General features: G+C 38.7%; 1 long non-coding RNA gene across 1 annotated transcript in view; it reads right to left on the reverse strand.

Annotated features, from left to right (window-relative positions):
- LOC310888603 overlaps window positions 1-15787 on the reverse strand; it is a 17390-nt gene continuing 1603 nt past the window's right edge. Inside the window, exons 2-5 of the long non-coding RNA XR_014575970.1 lie at window positions 7481-7574; window positions 5444-5601; window positions 3918-4004; window positions 1-1089 (exon numbers count right to left, since the gene is read on the reverse strand). This is a non-coding gene — a long non-coding RNA (uncharacterized lncRNA). The remainder of the gene's footprint in view (window positions 1090-3917; window positions 4005-5443; window positions 5602-7480; window positions 7575-15787) is intronic.

The following is a 15787-nucleotide window of genomic DNA, read 5'->3' on the forward strand; positions in this document are numbered from 1 at the left end:
AATAATACGCATTTATTAATGAAATGATGTATTTAGAAATGATCAAAAAGAGCAACTCATGTCAAAACAATCGTTAAGCTTTCAACCATTCTGAAATTTCAACATATTGCCCAAACAAGGGATGAACAGAATCATCAACATCTTGAAAGTTTGATGGGAAAGGAAGAGAAAACATTCTAAACTGCATGAAACAATGAAGTTAATTTACATGCAATACGACAGAATTCTGTAGAAGGAAACCTTGTCTATATAAAAGCAGCCTTGAAACTTACTCATTCTCTTAAATCCAAACAGCATTTGAATTAACTGGATATTTTAAAGTATATGGTGCATAAGTATTATTTCCCTTACCAAACATTTCTGATTACAGGGTAGCTGCACTTTCCTGAGCAATGGATGCACAACTCTTATACAATTTAATATTTCTTCTGCCTTCATGAGACAAAGCAGTTATTCCAAGGCTAGGTTTGTAGCTAGCATTAATAGGTAGAGGGGTGTGTTTTCCTGATCCAGGAGCCCTGGTATCCCTCATTTGGTAAGTGGCAAAGTTGAACTTTCTGCTTTCCCTTTGACAGCAGATTCTTGTGTTTGCAGCAGCAGTGACATCTGGGTTTAATGCACGGACTCTCTTCTCAGCATGCACTGCAGTAGGAGCTGCCATGCTCCCAGGGGAAGGGAAAGGCTGTGCCTGCAGAGAGCCTGGAGTTTCTCCTTCTCATTTTCTGGCTGGATGCTGTTAGGCAAAAGGTAAAGTAATGTTGACATTGCTTTAGCAATCAGGTGGTCAGGATCTGGTCACTGAGTGCAAATAGGAGGTTGGCTTTGGATGGGAGAGGCATTTCAAGGAGAAGCTCCTCACTCCCACAACCCAGCAGAAGTCCAGTGAGAAGGGGGGTCCTCTCAACCAACCTTCGGACACTTCTGCAGGGGGCTGGTGGCAACTTCAAGGGCAGCCAGGGCCATGCCAAACAAATTTTAGGCAGTACCTGAAGTGGGTAATGCTGGAAAAGAGCTTTTCTGACATCTTCTTTGTCAATTAGGTACCTCATTTCAATGCAGCTTCAGCAGTCATCAACTTTTTTAGGTGTTCTGGAGGGGAAGAAGGGAGCTGTGTTGGTAATACAAAATAGCTTAGTTTAGAAAAATTCAATTCCAGAAATGCCTATTTCCATCTGAAGGTACTTAGTAGAGTGTGGCATTATAGGTATTTATGCAACAGGTTTACCAGATTCTCTCAGTTGTGATTTATATTTATTATTTAATTTTAAAGAGGCGTCAAAAGAATTGCGGCCCCCTTAGAATATGCCCTTTCTAGTTGTGACTCTTGGATGACTTTATAAACAAAAGAGCAGGGTGTCGATTGAAGTAAAGCCACAAATGAGTTATGCATGGTCATCTTTAAATCAGGAAAATATTGTCTTTGAGTTTCCCTATCCCTTTGCACTGTAGGCCCAAACTTCATAAGGTGAAGCCTGATATCCATATATTTTATGAGCCTAACTTTTGCACCAGCAACTGCCACAATTGCATCCTCAAACATAGCTTTAGTTTGAGAAAACATATGGATATGTGGGTGACTGAGAGCCAGTGAAGACTAATTGAATTCATTGTGAACCTTTCCACCAACTTCATTGGTATTTATGTTAGCAGTAGAACCACATTTTTATTAAGAAATGAAAGATTTCTGTAGACAGTTGCATAAAATAAACAGCAAAACCATAGAGTCAGATATCTCATAGAATCATAGAATAGAACCACAGATTGATTTAGGTTGGAAAAGACCTCCAAGATCATCTGGTCCAACCATCACCCTACTACCATTGTCACCCACATGACCTCTGGCGTGCTTTGTGAAAATCGCACACTGAAGGTCATCCAAGGAAGAATGATTTCAGCAAAGCCAATGCTGATAGAATCTTTTTTATTATGCTTTTTGTAAAGTTGCTTGTTCTATTAATTCAGTAGCAGATATCAGCTATAGCTACTGACATACTATGCATTATTAATTGGTGATTTTTGTTCTCTTCTGTGGTGTATTATTGCATTTCCTGAGGGTCTGGTGTGAAGTGCAGTTAGTGTTTTTTGGTTAAGTATTTTTAAAACACTAATACTGTCAAGATAAAGAAAAGCCAGAATAAATTCTACTCATGAAAATTTTATTTTGGTTAAGTAATGTATATGCATCGCCTACACATTTGGCTGCATCCATTTGCAGACAAAATCTGCTTTCATAGAAATTTATGTGCAAGAAATTAGGGACAAACTTTAAAAGCTGGAACACTTTAGCAGAGACATTTTACAAGGGTCCTACAATTCGTGTTCATCAGTTCCACATGTGGCACCCCCTGGAAACCTACATTCATTCTGAGTATACAGTCACAGAAGAATTGGGTCCTATATACTCCTTAGTGAGAAAGATATAAGCAGTCAGTGTCCTCAGGGAATTCACAGAATAAAACCTATCTCACTATGCAGTTGTGTACTAAAATACATCTTTGTAAAATCATGGTCCTTTCAGTATTTTTATTTTTCCATGGTTTAAAAGTTAAAATACGCTTGGGCTTCCCTTTTGTAAATGTCAGCCCTCCAAACTAGGCCTGAAATGCACAACTTGAGATAGGTTTTCTCAAGTTTATACTCATCAGCATCACTGGTAAAAGAAGCTCTGCAGCTGGAGCTCCACTAACAACGCTATTGTGCAAGACTGTCAATAAGCCAAATTACTCTCACTATATTTTCTGGCTCTCCAGAATGAGGAAAGTAGCTAAAACATACTGGCAGGAGCTCTGCCACCTTTCAAAGAGCTGTAAACATCATGTGTCCAGCTCCTGTCTGCCTGCTGCCCACACACAACTGTTGAAGGACAGGCTGCAGGCTGCTCGCTAGGGCCTGCCTAGTGGTGCATCACTTTGGATTTGGGCTTGCACTGGCTTCCCTTTGTTTGATTTTATGCATCAGGGTTCTTTAGCTTGAGAGCCTTCATAAGCCCTGAAGGAGCCCGAACCTCTATAGGCCATGAGTCCTGTGGTCCTCTGGTCCTCTGGATTACATGGGTGCCATCATCATCAGACCACCCTCATCCCTACAGAGTCAGCACCGTGAGCTGGCAAAGCTCAGCACACAATGGGAGCAGACAAGAGAAGCAAAAATGTACCATTTTTAGTGTGTGCCTTCACTTTATTGACAGTGATTACCCTCAGAGTTGCCTACAAGGTGAGGTATAGCCTCTGGGTTTCAGGGGGAAACGGGAAGCCGTATCCCAATTCACCTACTTTGGAAATGGCTATCTGTATGTTACTTGTGATGCTGCAAGAATAAAAGAAACAGTCAGATGGAGAGAATATTTTTCCAATTTCTTTTTGGCCATGGAACGAAACCGTCAATTATTTGTGCTGGTGTGTGTATGTGTCCAGATGCTGCTTTTCAAGTAACACATCCTGCCCAAGCTCCATGTAATGGCTCCATCCACAGCGAGTGCGTTCAACTGAGCTGGGTTCTCATTCCTGTCTTCTCTTTCTCATCCAAGAGAGAGTCTATAAGGCTGAATGAGTCCTGAATTATATTCTTTTTAATGGACCCAAATGCTAACTGCCCTTTCTGTGTTTCAGAATTCACATCTGGAAGCAATAATAAAGCCACTTTGCCTATAAGTAACTTTATCCATACTACTTACAATTTAAAGAGCATTTTCTTTGTATTCCTATTTAAAAAATTTGGCAAAGAAATCTCTCAGATCCTGGCTGATTCTCCTTGTCTTGGCTAAAAGGTGCAGTGCACCCTTTCAATCTCCAAATGTGATCTTTCTGTCTCTTCCGAAAATAAAAAAGTTTCCCTTTGAAGTTGCTGAGGCAAGCCGGTGGTAGTGGTTCACGCACTTGCTTCCAGAAAACCTATTATTCATAAATTGGAACACCTACCTGATGACTGCAAAGGCCCAAGCTACAGACTCGGATACAGCACATTTCAGCAAACATTCTCCTATGTCATTATTACAGTAGACAAACCTAATGTGTGGAAGAAAATATTAAAAAAAGAATTTATGCTCGTATAAAAGCAGATACACTGAATATAGAATGAGGTTAAAAAAAATCATAGAATATACACTGCATTTTAATGAACAGTGCATGCTTCTCCCAGGATTTTTAGGCAGCATATGGAAGAATTTATTTTTTTTTGCATTTTCTGATGGGATCAAATACACTAAAACTCAGATAGCACTGAGAGTAGGGTAATCGTATTCATATTTTTACATGACTTCTTGAAAATCCAGGCATTTATATAAACTGCATAATCTGTTTTCCAGTATATTAAAAATGTGTTAGAAAATAAAAAGCATGTAAAAATCTAACACCTAAAGCCACGTCCCTTCTTTGGTTTCAGAAAGCGATTTCTATTTAGCAGTGGCTTTGATTCTTCATCTTCTTGAAGGCATGACTTGAGCTAGCTCAGCTTTGCATTTGGCCTGAAAGACGTGTCAGATCTGTCCAATAAAGCTCTGGTATATCAATATACGTATACACAGGCATGTAAACAGCCCCACTCCATACCGTGATATATCCCTTGTGAGTCAAAATTTCCACTAACTTCAATTAAAATCAGCAAAACAAGAGTATGAACTGAAAGACTGGCCCTTACAACTATGGATTTAAGATAACTGTGGAGGGGAATCCATCCCTGAAACTACACTGGGCTCAATGTGAGCTGACCCATCTACCATTTCATAACCTCATCTAGCTCAATTAATAGATTTTTTTTTTGTCACAGAAAAAACAAGTCTTGAAACCTCATCCCTCAAATCCAAATATGTGTCTCAAAGTGAGGTATAAAGGAGAGAGAAATTCCTAATGCAAAGGTGTTTGCAAAGTAGGTTGTTTTCTCTGTTCATTTGCCTGCATAAAATTTAGATTGGTAAATGGTGTCTACTGACACCATTAATGGGCTAAATGCAAGTAGACTGTGCACAGCTATCTAATAACTGCTATTTATATAGAGAATATCTGAAGCAATCACATAAATACAGTGAGCTCTAAAAATACCCTAGAACTTTACAACTTGTGAAGAATCACAAGGCTTCTCCATGTTATTTCTGTACCTTCTGTTTTGTTTTTTTCTCTATTTCCGGAAAAACCGTCTAGTGAATGAAGAGTATTTTGACCACAGAGGACTAACTAAGGATACAGTGTCGTCGTGAGAACTATCATCATAAAGCTACTAGGATGTTTTGTACCCCTTCCTCCTCCTATTACTTACATTGTAGCTGGGTTCATCACTGCTAACATGGGAATGAATTGGACACCCTATGTCTTAAAGATTTCAGAATATTCCTTCAGGATTGCCTTTTGTAACCTTGAAACATATCTCATAATAATTCTGACATCGTGTTTGTGAAGGCAGCTTTCCTGAAAATTAGTAGAAAAAGCACAGTCCTTCTTTTGAGAGTTACCTTTAACTGAAATCACAACACGAGTCCAAACAAACTTTTCATCTGACACATTGATGGCACGGTGATAGGGATCCTGTTGTGGCAAGTTGATCTCACCACTTTTTCGTATATAATCCAAACTCATCAGATAAGAACCAAAATCCATTTCCATCCATGGCCTGAAGAACCAAGAAAATCACATTGGACACCAAGTGAGGGAAGGGAGAGAAGTATTCACGAAAGTTACGTTTAGCCTTCAAAGAACAGACTTGTTAGGCTACCGTTGTTGTTGATAGGAGATAAACTGTACTGGAGGAGAAAATCAAGAACACCCAGATTATGGCTTTTGTTCTGAACCATCTTCTAAAGAAGCCTCTCTCTCTCATGAATATTGTATGTTTCCTTGCTTCCCTCAGGCACTGTAAACTTTCATGTAACCTACATACTGCTGTTCAGTACTTTGGGAAGGATGGAGAGTTTACATTCATCCACCCTCTCTCCCATGCAGCGAATGGTTGTGGCAAGCATCTCTGTGGTAAGTGTTGGTCACAATACAGGGTGTTAAAAACATTCCCTTACTGTCACACAGTCTGTGCAGCCTTTCCTCATTGTACAGGAATGCCAGAGACTATTTGCTGAAGCCTCAGTCTAAAACACACGGTCTAGGATTCCTTCTTAAACAAACTGTAGGTGGTTTTACACAGCTTTATTAATAGCTGCTAGTTGGTGCGGAGGACATGCAGGCACTTTGCTTAATGACAGAGCAGCTCACTAATCTGCAGCCTGGTCCTCTGCACCTGTATTATACCTCTCCTCTTGCAAAGACCTGCTGGTAAGCAAAGGGTTACTGTGCAGAAAGTGCATCCAAGCCCCTCTCTTTATGCAGGTAGAATGCTACTTTCTACATTGAAGGGCTTTTCAAGATGAACATTGGGTTAAAGGCTATATTATACAAACTCTTTGTTGTAACTCTAACCTTCCTCTCACATCTAGGATAGAAATACAGAACAATGTATGTTGGGAGTGGGGAGGGCTTACAGAAGAAATCTGGTTCAACATCCAGCTCAGGGCAGGACCAGCTTCAGGTCAGGTTGCTCAGAGCCTTATCCAGTTGAGGATTTGAAAAGAAATCAAAGGCTCTTGAAATAAGTTATGCCCCCGAGTCTAGAAATAGCTAAAAATAAGTTAAGGGTGGGATATTAGTTTTCTGGTGAGTTTTATACAAGTTAGAATCGGTTGGACTGCATCCTCGCTTCTTTACGTACACCAATCTCTTTTAGTGTGTGAAATCACAGAAAGTAAAAACCTCTTTTCAGGTCTGTCGGTTGCTGTTTTGCCATAAAACTATTACTATTTCAGAGTGTCTGGGCATTTCAAAGGCAAGTTTTATGCAGCGGCTGCATTTAAAGGGCTAGATTACATTTTTACCTCCTGCTTTAATTGTTTAAAATAAGCTGCAGCTCATTTCTTCCCAATCGTTTTGTGCAGAGCGCCTGCTGAGCATCCGGAGAAGGGCTCGGAGCACCACCGCAGCCAGCAGAGGGAGCCCACGCTTTTAGCTTGGTCTGGGCTTACTGAAACCAGTAGGAAGGATGGAGAGCAGTGTCAGAGGCAGTATTAAGCATACAGCTTCAGTACAAAAATGCAAGTGTTGGTAAGAGATGGTAGCCAAGTTGCTTTTTAATTCAAGCAGAAATCTCTCTCTTGTGTGTGCGTGCTTTTGGCAAAACAATAAATAAAATCCCCACCTTCCAGTAATAAGCGGTACAAAATTATTCGCTGCGAATACACAAATGTATGGGAATCCATTCAACTTCTTCACAGATCAACTTATAGATACGGTTGGAATCTTTTAATTAACCCTTGGCCTCATATGCCTTTTCGTCTGTCACTACTTTTCCAAAAGTCAAAATAATGTCTTCCTCAACTGCTTTATCTTTTTCACTTCACTAACTTCTTTCAACTTCAGCATCGCAAACAAATATATACTTACTTTGTCCATATAAACAGTCTCAAAGAAGTTTTGTAACATAAAAGAAATTCATTTATAATGCTTACCTGTGACTTTTCTAGAGAGTAATTTGTCGTTTTAATGTTTTTCTGTAATGTTTTTTCATAACAGCTTTGTCATAACTGATGTTAATCACTCTTTCTGTGAAAGCATTAATAAAAGATACCATGTTTTTCATGCGTTATAGGTAATTTTTTACAGAAATTTCCCCGAAAAGTTGCAATTCACCTGAAGATAATTCTAGACTTGCTAGTTCTTACTGTGTCAAGGTGCTGAGATAGAAATGGAAAGAATAGCCTTGCATACTAAAGGCAAAGGAACTACCACAAAAGCCTCTATTATTTGGATGAAGGACAGTAATTAATAAACTGCATTTGAGAAACATCTATGTACCTGATAATACATTTTCTTGCATCTGTCAACTCACAGAAATAATAAGAGTTGAAATAAATTATTCTTATCAGATTACTCCAAACTTCTACACCTCAAAATAATTTAATGCTAAAATTAACTTAATGCTGAATTTGATGGTTTCTTTCAGATGTATATTCCCAAGAAACATAAAGCAAGATTTTTTGCTGCTTGGAAAAAATGCAGTGGAAAAAACTTTGCAGTTATACTGCCGGGCACCTGTAAAACTGGAAAAAAAATCAAAACACTAAATCTCTGAAGTAAAATATACCATAATCTTTTTTAATCAACAAAGTAAATCTGAATTTAGGATTTCAAAATAGCTTCATTAGTCTATTTTTTCAATTTGTTTTTAAGTTGTTCTCAGTTAGTAATTAAGTTGTCCAAGGTTAGGACAGCAAGAAATAACTAGTGCCTCAAAAATTTGCAGGTACGTTTTGAAAATGTAAATAAACAGAAATACCCCCTTCTGAAGATTTCTGGGTACAAATGAGCATGGCTAAAGAGTAGTATCTGATCTGACTTCCATTAATCAGAGAATAGCATGCTCCTGCCCTAACAAACGTTGCATACAATGCTAATGTATATATACATAACATAACACAATGACAACTGACAACTCTGGCACTGTATGGAAGAGGTAGATTTTTCTCTCTGTTACAAGTAAATAGGTCAAGCTGCAAGTTGTTGAGAGGACATAAAATCTGAAGCAAAAGAGGACAGCTGAATTCATTATGGCCACCTGTGAGCAACACAGCATCCCTCATGAAGCTCTCCTCTCTTCCCAAACCATTCATACCATATTAAGTTCTCATGTTCAAAGAAATACTCCCTAAAATCATCAGTCAACAGACATGATGCTCATGACATCTTTCCATAATAACATTTTCTAAAACTCAGCATCAATCATTATTGTTCTCAATATAAAGTACATTAAGTGTATATTTGTTCTACAGATGAAGATGTGTTCCCTGAAAAGGAAAACCTATAATTGAAATGAAAAAGTATAAATGAAATGTTTTTGACTTGTTGCTTTTGAAACAAATTCCAAGTGGTCAAACCTGAAGTAATTACTTTTCAGTACAATGCAGTCTGATCTCTTTTGTCATTTTTTTCTACTTAGTATATTTTTGATTCCATCTGTTTTTACCATAGTTCACAGAAATATTTCAAAGAAAAATTAAACTTGACCAAATGCTGCTTTCTATACCACTGCTACTTCTAACAGACTCCAAGCTGCATTAGACCAAAATCATTAGTACTGATTTACTTTCAACCCTCTATTTCACCTGTCTCAGGGGCCCATATATTGAGCCAAATGCAGACCAAAAAAATGTTCTTAATCAGAATGCTAAGCCAGGGCTTTTTGTATTAGCCGTTGTTTGTCAAAGTTTCCTCTTTCCTGCACATAACTACTCAGGGCTCTGCTTTACTGTAACATTAACTCTAATCATAATCAATGCAAGGTTACTTTTGCTTAGCAATCTTGATTTACTTATCCACAGATACATAAAATAATTAATATAGGTGCTTTGAACCACCTTCTGGAGGAGTCTATTACTCTTAATCAGCTTCAGAGAGATGCCTGGGAGATTAAATTTGGGTGGTATGAACACTCTCTCCTCATCTCTTACTATCTCCATTAGTTACTAAAGAAAAGTAGCCAAACCCTTAGAGGCCTTGGTTACTAACAGAAATAAACACACTGGCTTCCTTGAAACCATACTAATGCTGTATTGCTGAGCATCTTGCCCTTTCAGCTACTGCAACAAAATGAATTTTACTCTGGATTTCCAAGGTTTTAAGTGCGATCTGAACCAGGTCTATGGACTATAAATTTGAACTTCTTTCAGATGCTTTTGAATGAAAGTGCTGCAGCAAACGTGTTCGGACGTTTCAGTGCTAATGACAGCACTTTGAGTATTATCCAGCACGGGCATCTTTGTTAGCCTTGTAAGAGCCTCTAAGGTTCCCTGCATGATCAATGGACATTGACAGAGTTCTCTCAGCTTAGAGCTGGGGCCAGCAAGTGCCTCTCAGGAAACCCTTTGGTTTCACCAATGATGGAGGAAGCTCAATGATATAACATCCTGTTCCCCACTTTTGTAAAGACTTTACATATCACAGGTTTATGCTGACACTCCATTAAGGCAGGTTTTAAAAATATAAAACTCTTTCAAGTAAGTCGATTGCCTCAAAGGGAAGCACAGCCCAAAATAGCCGTGCCTACCCTAAAGTCAGCTAACCAGCCTTGCCAAGAAACGGAAGAAGAGAAACCCAATGCATGTTACAAACGTGTTAATGTTATGTAAGGCCCTCATTCTGACATTCAGTCCAGAAACATATCTCCATCTTTCAAATGTTCTTTTTTTTTTTTTCATATTTAATGCAAATACATAGCAATTAAAAGACTATTAACACTATCAGGGGTACTGTTTGTGGATGAAAGGGCACAGAAACTTGACAGTTGTGTATTTCATAATTTCAACTGGCTGAGTTTAGTGCAGCTTCCAAGACTTCTTGCCTCTTTCCCTTGCAAGTTCTTTGTGGGACACTTTCCCTCCCTCTCACTGTAAAGACCTCTCTGTGATGCCTCTGCTCCAAACTTCCTGTTAGTTCTGAATGTCCCAGTGCTCTTCTTTCAAAGACAAGGGCTCTTCCAACATAAGGCTTCTTCTATCTTCAACTCCTCAGCAGCTGCAAGCACACAATCCCATTTTCCTTTCCTGCCGGCTGCACCATCCCATTTCTGGGCCAGACCCCTTCCTCCACCTGCAGCAGGGGCACTGCACGACTGCCAGCCACGCAGAAGAAATAGCACTTCTTGCACGTCCATGTAAACACTCCACATTTCCTACAACAATGGCAGGCTCTAGTGGAGGTTTTGTGCATGTGTTAGGGTATTGGGCCTGCATCTTACTCCTTCCCTCCCTTGGGTCATTTTGCATTACTGCGGATGGGACTCATCAACTTGGAAGAGTCAAGAGGTGAGTAAACGCATCCTGTGGGTTTGTCCTAATGGTGATAAACTTATCAAAGTGAGGATGAAGCACGTGAGCCACAGAGATATGGATACTTCAACATCTGCTCCGATTAACTATGTACTAAAAAGCTTTGTTGTTTACTTTTGCACTGGACAATTTGCAAACAGTTTTCAAAAACTTCTTAAAAAATAAAGTCCTGCAAGGTATTTCCTGTCTGATTGTTCTAAAGAACAGGTCAAGAATAGGAAAAGCACTGCTATTACAATGATAAGACACGTCTGAAATATTTTGGACTGACACACTACCAAAAAATTCTTGATCTCCCTCTCTGCAAAGAAATCTGCTTTTTCTGTGCTCAGAAGCCAAATACACAGAGACAAAAATAAAAATTCAGAACTCCCTCTTCTAGAGTGGGATTTACAGGAAAACAAGATATTAGACCACATCTAAAGTCTCCCGATAATTTGTCACAATTAGGTGTTTCTTAGATACATCTCTTCCTTTTGTATGGCGGCTGATCCCAAAATGTCTAAAACTATTAAAAATACCACAAAAAAAAAAAAAGAAGAAGAAGAAGAAGAAAAAATCCATTATTGTGACCTCCTTCAAACAACTACAAAACAATATAATCGCTCATTATACCGTATCATGCAAATACACTTCAAAAACCACAGGAACCCCAGGGTGTTTGCCACACAGACACAGTGAGAGAAGGAAGGATGAAAAGAGTTGGACAGAATTTCTGTATGAGCTGCTAAATTAAGAAATGACTCTATGCATGCACATGGTATGTATCAACTCTTGTCTTTTACCCAGAAAAAAATGCAGATCACCACAGCACGTACAGGACACAGAAATACATCATACATCTCCACACACTCACATATTCAAAGGTTTTATGTTTTAAAAGTGTTAAGGAAAAAAACAGTGCAACCCCTTATGAACTGGAGTTAACTTCCTTGCAGATGTGGAGGTATTGACTTTCCATGGAAATGCTGAACTTTTGTTGCATTAAGTGAGCAATATTTTGCGGAGCTTCCTCAAAGTCCCACTGACAAGCACCACAGAATGCAGCACTTTCTGGACTCACTACTGTGCTATAATGCAAATTATTTTAACGTTTGACTCTGACACCTGCTCTTACACTGAACAACTGGCTATTGATTACTTGGGCAGGATGAGAGAGTAGAGTTCAAAAATCGTGCAATTCGGGAAACAAAGTGATTCATCCATCACAACACGCCCTTCCAAAAGTCAGAAGCTTTTTTCAGTCTTTTCTGAGCAAGATTTGAGTCCACTTGCCATTTGGGTTCAAACCTATTACTTTTTCTGTGCATGTAAAAACTGACAAAGGCATGTAAAAACATGACAGATCATCTCATTCAGAGACCTGCTGCAATGACTTACTATCAGAAAGCACAGTTAAGAACACCATATAAATACCTGGCTAGAGGAAGAATAAAGGCAATTTGACCTGTCTTGCTGCCATACTGCTACGCCTCAGGGTTCTTAAGAAACTGTATCATAGCCGTGCATGACTCTCTAGGGCTAGAGAAAGACAAGATTTGTATCGACAGTTAGATACAGTTTGAGAAAAAAAGACTGATGGGCCAAAAAGAGAGATGCTGTCTGTTTTCAAATCTTAGTTGCACTAATAAAAGGTATTATAGCTCTTCTACTGCCTCACAATTCTTCATGGACCTTTGCACACAGCTTACGTGTTCTCTTTCTTCTTTTGGCTTTATGTGAGATACAGACATAAAGATAAGGTAACTGAGCAGTTAACTTTACAGTTAAAAAGCATCATTTCAAGTATTATTTAAAGCACATAGTTCCTACGTTGGTGAAATATCCACTTAGTGCTTTTGCAGACTGGCTGTAACTCCCTAAATGATGTCACATCCACCTCAACTCACAGTAATAGGTTTTCTTTATATAGCTTATTTCCACATCTTCGCTCTAACACATGGATTTTATTTCCTATACAGAGAATTACTGTAACGGTCAGCTTTCATTCCCTCCAAACAAAAATTCAGTAAATTTGCATCCTCTGTATTTACATTTTTGCCTCATTTCTTTTCCCAAATGCCTACCTATTGCAATGTGCCTGGCTAAGCTTGTTGCATTCTTTATTATCAAAATCTTTCAGAGAGAAAATAATGTTAACATCAGCACATCACAACTTGCATCAAAATTACACTGAGTCAACTCTCACTGTATGAATTGTAACAACAGTAATATGGTCCTTCTAGTTTTGTCCCTTCTTCCCATCAGCGATTTCATTACTGAAGAATATTTCAGGTGAATCCAAGTAAACCTCACCTGTCAAATGTTTGATCTTGCTTCTAGCTTAACTACAGAACTGTTGAGGAAAGAGTGCAGCTAGGTGACAGTGTGCCAAACAAAAGAATCAACCAAAAATGACGATTTCTAAAGATCGATAACAGAGTATGCCCTAAATAGCATGAAAACCTGAACAAAAACAAGTTAATGACACATAATCCATAATACCATCACAATCAACAGGTTATGGCCATGTGGTAAATTGTTCCATGGTACTTAAACTTCAGTATTTTTTATGGTTCTAGGAGTGACTCTTTCCTAACCATTGCCCATTTCAGGTACCGTCATTTATTACTATGTAAAACAGAAATGGTGCTGTCTGCCTTGGTCTGAAGAACATTGTATGGCTTAATAAAGTGATGTAAATACATGTGTTAGCCTAAGATCCTCACTGAAACAAGCTAAGTACATGATGCAAATGTGAATGTATACTGACAGGTAAATATGAAATTGGACACAGTACACAGCCTTCTCCCGTACAAATAAAAACCCTTCATAGTGACAGATGTTAAAAGGCATACATAATTCTTCAGGGCTGGCCAGAATAAAAGGACAAGTCAGGTGTCCTGCAAAGGGAAAAAGATCTTTCTGCAGAGATCACTGGGCAGAGCAGCAATGCTCTACAATAGCACAGCCTAAGGGCTAATGGAGCTTCACACTTGCTTAATGAACCCCTTCAATGTAAGGACTTCCAACACGTCCAATGAAGAATTTGTTCCCCCAATGGGCAGAAAAAGAAATTCCACCCTGCACAATAGCTTTATTTTTTCCACAGCCTAACCACACGGCTGCACTGCCTTTTAGGTACTTACTCATCATCCATAGACAGGAAAGGAAGAAACATGATATATTCAGCTGTAAACTACCTTGTCCTTCCCTGCTGTACTTTTTTACTTTGGCGTTCTGTTGGACTTGCCTTAATATTAAAGCACTAGCTGCTACCTTTGCTAGTGCAGAATCTCTTAACATTTCTGCTTTAAGCTCCATTTTGGCTGGGACATCTGATGATTTCAGGATTAAGCATAAATTTCCGTTGTTAAACGCTTTAGCCACACTCTTTTTTTTTTATTTTTTAATCAGTTCATCCAGTCTAAGCTTACAAAACAGAAATAGGAGTGAAAGTTTCTTTTTACAGTCCTGTAGCTTTCACATAAAATCTAAAGTCTGTCATGCTGCAATTAATGATTTGCCCAAAAGATACATGTTAAATATATATCCGCTGTGTATTCTTGACCTACAAATCGGTATGCTCTTTGTTATGCTAACAATCCATAACACACTGTTTTGTTTATGAGTAGATGGCACATATTTTGTATCGATAAACCTGAAGCTGGAGGGTCATCACATTATCACAATGAGAGGACAGTTTGCTTTAGTATCAGGAAGACAGGAAGAGATTCAAGACAGTGCTTTGCTGAAACCCCTCAGGGTTTTTTTTACTACCTTGGTAAAAGCCATAGACCACTGATGGCTGCACTACAGATGTCACTCCAAGTGACCCGGACATTATGCTGGGTGCCAGAACCTGTGGGAAATCCGATGGTCCCAAAGGCATTTTGGAACAGTAGCAGAACAGCAATTCCCTAAAACATTACCAAACTGACCGATGATTTCCCTTTTCTCTTTGTGGAGAACCAGAGACCTATAAGAAACATGAAAAGAAAATAACTGTAAAGCCTAATTTAAATGTATGGAGCTACGAACTATCCATATCCATTCCTATCACGTCCTTCTGTTAATCTTCAAGATGCTCTTTTTCCAAAAAAAATATTTAAATTAAATAGTAGCACCTTTAATATTTCAAAGAAAGTTACTAGCAAGACAAATGTATGCATGAAAAATAACCTCTCAAAGGAAGATATTTACAGCTAAACCCCACTATTAATTAATCCACCTGTCCATCCTCAGGTATCTTGTGCAAGGTGATTAAATCTTCTACAGAAAATGAACAAGCAGCCTACTCTTTGCTTTCTAGAACAAAATATGCGTGTAATGGCCTCAGGTTATATATATACTACTTCCCTGCAGTTATGAAAAAGATTTGCTTATTTGTTAACTAAAACTATTCATATGTCTTTTGGCAGAGCACGTTAATGACTCTAATGTCATGCAGTACAGATGCCTAAAAGAACTGTTTCACCCCAGAAGAAAGTAAAATATTCACAATTTATCAAGCCATTAGCATGCATCTATTCTGCACAGCATGAAATCTCTTAAAGACCATGCGATTCAGAAACAAAACTATTGCTGCTTTGCAGTGATATTAGACAGGGATGAGGAAGTCTGAGAACTGGGGGGGAATGGGTCTCCTGGACAGAGATCATAATACATAATGAAAATTGATTCCTGCAGAACTTTTCTCCTTGGCCATTTCTTCCTGTAAATTTGTGCTTTCAACCACTGTTCTTATTAGTTTAGGATACGGTGATGCTTGGGGAAAAGCTTCCCAGCAGCCCCGTAGGCCTAAATCTACAAACCATTCTGGCCTAACTAACAAGACAGCAGATTCCTTCTTTAGTAATTTAACTAAAAAACTTGAGATCCAGCTCAAGGTCCTTCTGCTGCTCGGATTACACCAAATGATGGTCCAACGGTGGAAAGAGCAATTATAAACTG

Source organism: Anser anser, assembly GCF_964211835.1.
Source record: "Anser anser genome assembly, chromosome: 1".
NCBI classification, from domain to species: Eukaryota; Metazoa; Chordata; class Aves; order Anseriformes; family Anatidae; genus Anser; species Anser anser.